The sequence below is a fragment of the Gossypium arboreum genome, chromosome 3 (assembly GCF_025698485.1).
Source record: "Gossypium arboreum isolate Shixiya-1 chromosome 3, ASM2569848v2, whole genome shotgun sequence".
Lineage (NCBI taxonomy): Eukaryota > Viridiplantae > Streptophyta > Magnoliopsida > Malvales > Malvaceae > Gossypium > Gossypium arboreum.
In genome coordinates this window covers 21832112-21841438 of record NC_069072.1, presented here as the reverse complement: position 1 = coordinate 21841438, position 9327 = coordinate 21832112, and the positions used below count along the sequence as shown (strand labels likewise).

The 9327-nt window shown below is 33.7% G+C and overlaps 1 non-coding gene across 1 annotated transcript; it reads right to left on the bottom strand.

The window, feature by feature from the left end:
- Window positions 1-359: 359 nt before the first annotated feature.
- LOC128291343 (small nucleolar RNA R71) lies at window positions 360-466 on the bottom strand. The gene has a single exon (XR_008281119.1). It is a non-coding gene; the product is annotated as a small nucleolar RNA R71 (small nucleolar RNA).
- Between the last annotated feature and the right edge of the window lie 8861 nt (window positions 467-9327).

Sequence of the window (9327 nt, the reverse complement as noted above, 5' to 3'; positions counted from 1 at the left end):
ATATACGATTATGCCAAGTCCACTGTAACTGGGAATGAATTGAGTATTGTGAGACCCATTATTATGCAGATAATTTCGAACAGAAGCCGAACACTATTCAAATGGTACAATAATTTGTTCAGTTTGATGGTTTGCAAGATGAAGATTCAAATACTCATTTGGCTAATTTTCTAGAAGTTTGTGATACGTTCAAGATAAACGGCATTTCTGACTACACCATTCACCTACGGTTGTTCCTTTTCTTGTTGAGGAACAAAGCTAAATAGTTTTTGAATTCTTTACCTCAAGGTTCTATCACTACATGAGATCAAATGACCGAAAAATTCCTACTGAAGTACTTCCTACCGGCTAAGACAGCCAAGTTAAGGAATGATATCTCTTCTTTTGTTCAAATTGACTTAGAGACCCTATATGATGCATGAGAGAGGTATAAGGACTTATTGAGAAGGTGCCTTTACCATGGGTTACCTTTATGCTATAGGTTCAAACCTTCTACAACGGTTTGAATCCCTTAACTAGATAGTTGATCAACGTAGCAGCCGATGGTACATTGAATAATAAAACACCCGAAGTGGCTTATGAGTTTACAGAGGAGATGACATTGAATAATTATCGGTGGCAAGTCATGAGGACAAAGCCGATGAAAGCAGCCGGTGTTTTTAACTTAGATGCAGTCACATGTTATTGAATCAGGTAGAACTAAACTGATGGTTTATATGTTTCTATACAAGTACATCCGGTGATGCAATGCGATACGAATGGAGGAGGAATGAATAATCCAGAATGTCTACCCTATGGTCCTAGCACAGAGAACGAACAAATAAATTATATGAGTAATAATTCTAGGCCTCAAAATAACTCTTACTGTAACACCTATAATGCAGGTTGGAGGAACCATCCTAATTTTTCTTGGGGCGGTCAAGGAAATCAAAGAGCACAACCCCCTCCAAGCTTCCAACAATCACCTTACCAGTAAGCGAAAAGGTCGAATCTCAAGGAGATGTTGACGAAGTTTAACTCAGTGTCAGAAACCCACTTTCAAAACACTGAAGCAACACTTAAAAATCAGCAAGCGTCAATTCAAGGGCTCGAGAACCAAATAGGCCAACTTGCTAAGTTAATCTCAAAATGACCACAAGGTAGTTTGCCTAGCAATACTGAAACTAACCCAAGAGAGTGGCTTTATAAAATTACTTTTTGAGATGAAGAAGAGTTAGTTGAATATGAATCAAAATAGAGGCAAGAAAGTGTGGTAAGTAACGGTAAGGTCGAGGTAAGCCAAAATGAACAAAAACTGGTCTGTAAGGAATATAAACCTGAAGTGCCATATCCTAACGTGACGAAGAAAGACTACACAGACGAAAAATTTGCTAAATTTCTGAAACTTCTAAAAAAATTACATATTAACTTACCTTTTATTGAAGTTCTTTCGCAGATTCCCAATTCTGTGAAATTTTTAAATGAGCTTTTGGCGAACAAGAGAAAGTTAGATAATTCGTTGCATATGGAGCTAAATGCAGTTTGCTCAGCCATTTTTCAAAATAAACAACCCAACAAGTTGAAAGATCCAAGGAGCTTTACTATTCCTTGTTTAATTGGTAGTTTGAATATTAATAATGGTTTGGCTGATTTAAGGGCTAGTATTAATGTCATGCCCTATAAAATGTTTAACTAATTAGGTCTTGGGAAACCCAAACAAGCTAGGATAAGTATTCAACTAGCAGATAGAAGCATTAGATTTCCTAGGGGTATTATTGAAGATATTCTTGTAAAAATTGATAAATTCATATTTTTAGTTGATTTTATTGTTTTAGACATGGATGAAGATAGTGATGTACCTTTGATTCTAGGTCGGCCCTTTTTAGCAATTGCTAGAACTATTATTGATGTTGGTATAGGTGAATTAGTACTTCGTGTAGGTAAAGAAATGATTACTCTCTAAGCTCGTGATTCGGTTAAGACATCTAGTGATCGAGATGATTTTTCAAGTTTTGTTAATATGAGTAACCATGTGGCTCAACATTCTCTGCAGGAAACACCTTGGAAAAACACAATGGAGCCACGCTCCAGTCCATGCGACAAAAATAGAAGAATGACTCATGAAGAACGAATGTTATAGATCAATGAACTAGATGAATGATGGACACATGTCAAGGAGAAACTGAGAATACATGATGCAGAACCAAAGCGATGTCATGATGAGCAGGTGGATGGAACAAACCAATTTAAGGTTGAGGGACAAGGTACTGTTAAATAAAATGGATCCTCGAATTGCCACTTTGAAGCTTGATGCAAACGGATCAAATCCTTTTACGGTACTGAATGTCTTTCTGTACGGTACAGTCGAGGTAACTCATTCTGAATTCGACACACTTAAGGTAAATAGTACTTGACTCAAACCTTATTTTGATAATAGAATTGATAACGAGAAATAGGAGTTTTGACTCTGCAAACCACCACGATCGTGCGAGTACTAGGTAAGTCGAGCTTAGAATTTAAATAAGCGCCTTTCAGGAGGTAACCCGAGTGTTAACTTTGCTAATTTTCTTAATTTGATTTCATGTTATTTTCAAATTAATTAATTTTCAAAAAAAAAAATTTGACTTACACGGCCTGGACACACTGGTGTGTCCTAGGCCATGTGCACTAAAAGGGGTTCGACAGTGAGTTACACGGCCTAGTGACATGGTCGTGTGTCCTACACGGCTTGGGCACACGGGCGTGTCCTTGGCCGTGTGGATCCTGGGACTTAATTTCTCAAAAATTCGATGGAGGCACAGCCTAAAATATTCCACTGCTTAGACATACGGGCATGTTCTAGGTCGTGTGAAACCTGGAGCTAGTTTTTCATTTTTAAATCAAGTCAGAGAGTTACATGGGTAAGGCACACGGTCGTAAGCAACACACGGTCGAGCAACATGGGTGTATGGGCTTTCACACGGGCGTGGAAGAACCGAAGGAGGTTGCACATGGCTATGCGAAACGGTCATGTGTGCCACACAACCTGGACACATGGGTTTGTCCAAGGGCGTGTGAAGACTTGGCCTATATTTTTAAAATGCACATGGGCTTAGAAGGAACCACAAAGGTGTGTGACACGACCGTGTCCCCCTTAAAACCCTAACCCATTTTCTTTTCATTTGTTTTGTCTTCTTTTTCAACTACCCTTACCCTTAGCCGCTGCTCCCACTTTCTTCCCCTACTCTGACCGCCGTTCCTTCCCTGTCATCCCAGCCCTGAACGAAATCCCTCATTCTCCCTATCTCCATATCTCCTTCTCAGGGTCGGTGACTCGTGAGACCGGCGCTTCTGATGATGAGGACCATTAAGTTTATTTGTTTATTTTTATTTTCTTAGACTTATTTCGTTTTTATCTTTTGAACTATATTTTTATTTTTTATGGTTGTTTCTTCTTGAGTTAGTAACCCCTTAATATTCTTCACTATTTGTGTTTATTTTCTTATTAGTTTGCTCAGAATCATGCACTATATCTAGATTTGTCTACAATTCCGCTTTTCAACATTTTGACAATTTCATCTAAGATTCAAGGAAGTTTCAATTTTCTCCCTCTCTTATGATATTTTGTTTATATTGTGATTATATATGTTTGTACATTAAGAACAATGTACATCTTAAGTGTTGGGAGGTTATTTATGCAATTATTAGAAAATCCCTGAATTATGTTTTGTATTTAAGTAATTTTCTCATACTTCTATTAGAATGAATTTTTATCGATTTGTGATTTTGATTTATATGTTTTGGATTAAATTCATAGATATTTGTGTATTGGTTGTTCTAAAATTTAAGACATGAGAGAATCAAGTATGATAAGTTTATTTTCAAAATAAAAAATTTTAAGTTGTTTCCCTGAATTGAGTATTACCTTGAAGTTTTAAATTTACAAGTTTGACATCAAAAACCATAATTTTTTGTGAGATTTTGAGCCTTTAGAGTATACATTTTTCTTACTCATTTTTATTATTGGTTATGAGTGTGTCAATTTGATTTTTTATTCTAGAACTTGCTTCGATTATGCATATCGAGACCACACCTTTGATTTGATATGCTGAGATGATAAAGGCACTTAGGTTTTACCCCACTTATCCCATAAAAAGCCTATCTACATAATTAACCCAGTGAACCCCGTTGAGTCTAACACACTGTTTCTTGATTTACCCATTAAGGTTAACCCATAACTCATTTTTTTTTGTTGAAACTTTTTCCCGTTTTATTGACTCCCTTTTTGTCGAGATTTGATTTGGTTAGTTGCGTAATTATGCTCTTTTGTTTGATTTATTTCTCCTTGTTCTAAAAAAAATAGAAAATAAAAAGAAAAAGGAAATCGAAAAATATAATAAAAAATATTGATTATTATTTAGTTCTATGTTGATTGAGCTTAAACAGTTAAATTCATATTTTTAGAAGCTCGTTTTTATTCTTGAATAGTTTTCAATTGATGTAATTGTTTTTAATTCAACAGTTGTTTTATTTTTCTAGTTTGGTAGTTTTTCAATTCAATCTTGATTATAACCAAATTTTCTGGCCTTTCTCCACACCCTTAACCTAATCCCCATTACAACCTTTTAAAGACCTTTTGATTTGTGTATCATCTCATTTTATAGTGGTGGAGATTTGATTTTCATGCAAGCTTATGGTAATGACTTGTCATGTTTGACTATTGAGTGCTTATTCTGGAACCTTAAACACTTTGAGTGATTTGAGTGAATCTTTAGTGAGGATGTTGATTCTTGTCGATTTTGAGTTAAAGGTAACTACTTAAATAAGGGGAGACACCTATGTTTTTTTATTCAAAAAGGTTAGCTTGGATTGTTTAAGACTTTTGTGCTCTTTTGGTTGAATTTTCAATGCATGACTATTTTTGACTTATTTTGAGACATTATTGATGGGAATTACAAGTTGAGAAATATTAATTTTAATGTGAGTTAAGGATTTTGCTTGAGGACAAGCAAATGCTTAAGTGTGAGGATATTTGATAAGATGTAAAAGCAACATATTTTAATCCCATTCTTAATGCGCTTTTGGATGATTAATGATGAAAATTAGTGAATTTGATACTCCTAATCCTTTAAATTCATGTTTCTATACTTAAGAGAGCATTTGGGAGCGAAAGGAGTGCAAAACAAGTCGAAATAAGATGAATAGAGCTGTTTCTTGGATCTATATGTCCTGGGCATTTCCACACGGGCTGGCCACACGCCTATGTGCCAGCCTGTGTCAATATCACACCTTGCTTTCCAAATACACGGAAAAACCCAAATTTTAGGATTTTTGAGCATTCTAAAGTTTATAAATACCAATTAGAAGAAGACCTAAGAGGACACTTAGAGAAGATTGAAGAGAACACTTGAAGAATACCATCGGAATCAACTCAAAAGTAGATCTCCTTCAAGATCAAAGATCTCTATTTAATTTCCTTTGAAGTTTTATTGAGTTTCTTTATGTCTTGTTGTTATTCTATAATGATTAAACTTTTACAATTTTGTCCCTAGGCCCTAATTCACCATAATTTTGGCTAAATTGATTATCCAAATTTCAGTTCATCAATACTTTAAATCCGTAAATATTCTTATTAAATATTTATGGACTCGATTTATGAGAATACGGTCCGCAATCGTAAAATTTTGACACCACTGAATTTTAGGTAGTTATAGAATCAATTAAGATTATTGTTCAAGAGGTAAATGAACTAAGAAATAAATGATTTCCTATAATGAAAGTGCTAACATCATAATATTGAGGAGGCAACATAGGAAACTGAAGAGATAATGAGACAAAAATATTTGTAGCTATTCGATATCTGGTAAATTTTGCAGACGAATTTTTATTTTAAGGGGGGAGAATGTAACATCCCTGACAATCCCTAAGAAGTGAACAGTGTCAATTCGGGTTAAAACGTGTTTGAAATTTTTGGAGTAGACAAAATAGAACTATTAATATTAGTGGTGAAGGTAATTGGGTATTATAGGAAGGTAAAAAGTCTTTTGAATTGAAGAAAAATTAATTTAAGGAATGTATTAAATTGTAAAAGTGTGCTAAGTGTTAGGCCGTAGTGTAAATATTAGAATTAAGAAAAGGACAAATTTGATGCTTTAGGAGAAAGAGGAAGGAATTGAAGTGTAATTTAACCATGAGAGTAAAAAAATTAGTGGATGGGAATGTGAAGATAGTAAAGCCACGCGTGGCATGAAAATAAGATTTTGGTAAAAAAACAGGTGAAAAGATGATGTAGAAAAAGTGGGAATAAAAAAAAGGTCATCATCATCATCCTCCATAGCTTCTCCACACCTCACTCTTTCTTTACTAACAAATTTTTTTTATTTTATTTCATTTTAATCCCTTAATTTTCAACTTATTCCAATCTTTAAAGCCCTAAATTTCACCATAGATTTTAGTAAAAATACAATAAAAACTTCATGGAATGATTAGTTTTTGGTGAAGATAGTAAGAGTACATATTAGAAGTGAAGAAAAATTAAGGATTTGAGTAAGGTAAGGACGATAATATTTTTTTTAAGAGATTTCATATTTATTTCATTTAATGTGGATGGAAGTGATATGTGAGTATGGTATTGATGGAAAAATGTCTTGTATGTTTATTTGTAATGAAGAGAAGAAGAAGAAGAGAAGTAAAGAACAAATTGGGGGTAAAGGCAAATGTGTAGCCAAGGAGTAAAGAAGGAAGAAAATGATTATTGATGCATTTTTTTTTGTAAGTATATCAAGAATCTTACTTTGTATAATTTAAACCTTAAATGAAAATTTGATAATTTATTTTGGTAATACTCGTAGGATACATTAATACTTGAATGTTTATTTGAAAGTGATGTGTATTTATATGGTGAATTGAAAATGTGTGTGTGTGATGAATTTGTTAAATAAGGACTAAATTGTAATGAGTGAAAACTTTAAATTGGTGAAATAAATAGTGATATGAAATATTTAAGTGAGATGTTAGATGATGATGAAATAATGTTGAGTGGGAGTTATGATAGTTGATTTTATATGGAAAATGATTAAATTGTAAAAAGAGTAAATTTAGAACTATTTTTAATTGTTGAGTGAATATAGTGAAATTGTGTACGTTACATGCCCATGTAGACAAAATGAGAACTAGTAGGATCTAAATGGCATGCCATTAGGACAATGACTAAGCGAGTAAGTGATAATGGCATTACTGTGCAATTGAAAACGACACTATGGTACAAGTGTAGTGGCAATTTGATGCAAAGTGATATCCGCACGTCTGTGTGAAGAGTAATGGCACTTTGGTGCATCTTATCAAAATTTATGTATATTCTATTGTGTTCTATTAAGTCTACATTTTGGAAATAGCAATATAAGGCAAGTGAATGTAAATGTGACAATGGTAAGTAATTTATATCTTGTGGAATTAATGTTTTAATATAATTATTATAGAAACAAAAATATCTGTAGGGCAATTGAAAGTAATGATAATAAAATATGTATATGTTTGTATAAGAAATTAGTTTTAATTGCATAGTATAATTCTTGATATGTTTACTAAGCTCTCGTAAACTTAATGCATTTCTTTTAAATGCATAGGTGAAGATCATTTTGAAGTTAGAAGGTGAAGATCGTCTTCAACTCATCTTATCACATCTCAAGCTTTGGAGGATGAATGAATTAAAATTTTGGGCATTAGTTTTGGCTGTACATAAGATTTCATTGAGAATTATATATATATATATATATATATATCTAAAGGATGAAATTGTTGGATATGGAATCTTCATTGTAAACTTTACACTTTGGTCATGTTTGGAGTTGTTTAATGTTGAAATGGGCAGTGTTTAAAGTTGGTAATTGATATATATGAATGTATTATTGGATTGTAAGCTGCATGGCATATGGAAGTGGTTTTAAGTGTTAGGGAGAAAAAAAAGTGCAGGTTTTAAGGTTTGCAAGATTGACATTGCGATGTCGGGTTGTTGAAGTTGCAACAAGCCAAGTCAAAGAGTCATGTCACAACGTGAAACCTCCCGAGGTCGTGACGAGCTATGAACTTCACCATGTGGGAGACCCTAAGGTTGCGACGAGCTCCTGATTATTTGAACAATCAACCTTTGGTCTCGGTTCGACCTTCGGCCACTTAAAAAGCTTTCGTAAGCTTGTGTAGATCTCAAAATAGTTCATAAATCTTATTTGCAATGTATTTTGGGATTGATAACTTGAATAAAATGCTTAATTGACTTTTGAGAGATTGCAGTTGCTTTGGCAACGAATGTGACATCTCGATACCTTGACCTAGCGATTAGGTCGGGTAAAGGGTGTTACATGAAAGATGACCCATGCACAACAAGATGGTGGTACGTTTGATCAACCCTTAGTAGCATCAAGATAGTGGGAATTTTGGTTGAACCTTAGTAACATCAAGATGGCGGGGAGATTCACTTAAAAATTTAAAGGTTCAAGATGGTGGTAAGATTTCCACTTCAAAGCATCAAGATGGAGGGAAGGCTTGTTCAACATTACAAAGCTTCAAGTTTACTAAAGATCAAGTGTTGATGGCCTTAGATCAACGTCAATAATCCGAATAAATTGAGCTTGGAATGCCTTCCATGCCGGTAGAAACATTACAACCATTATGTCCCTTTTGGTAGATTTGCAACCTGAACTTCTAGGACGTTTCTGGGCACCTTCCTGACAGTTTTTAGGTTCAATCCAATAAATATGTAAATTTAAAGCTTTCAATTCCCTTCAAAATGATATATTATGGGAACAAAATAGAGTTCTATGGCTCAAGATATGACCAAAATATTGAAGCAGTGTAAGTTGAAAGTCAAATCCGTAAAACTTGCAATTAGACTAGAGCGAGGATGAATCTAAAATACTAGACTTATTACGAAGCATGTTGGGAACTCCAAAGAGACTTGAAGGTTTTTAGATAAAGTCTTTTACTTCATTTGATGTATTAAATCCACTTTAATTTTGAGAACTTTGTCGAATTATACTTCATGTTGAAGTTTGGTACGAATCAAAAATTTTTCTTCACATATAATCTTGGAAATGTTACATGAGTGAGTCATCAATTACAAACTAAATCCCAAATAGAATTAACTTGTAAAAAATACTTTGCATGAATAGATTATAATATGAAAAATAATCATTCAAGTAATAGTTTTTTTTTTTTTTGGGTTAAGTTTGACTAAACTTGGTGATAAAACCAAGTTGCCTATGTACCCTCAAGTTTGAGGATCAAGCCATAATGTAGTTCAATATATTTTTTTTCACCCTAACTTTTTTTGTAAATTATCCAAATAAGGATTTTTAGCTTAACAAGCTTTTT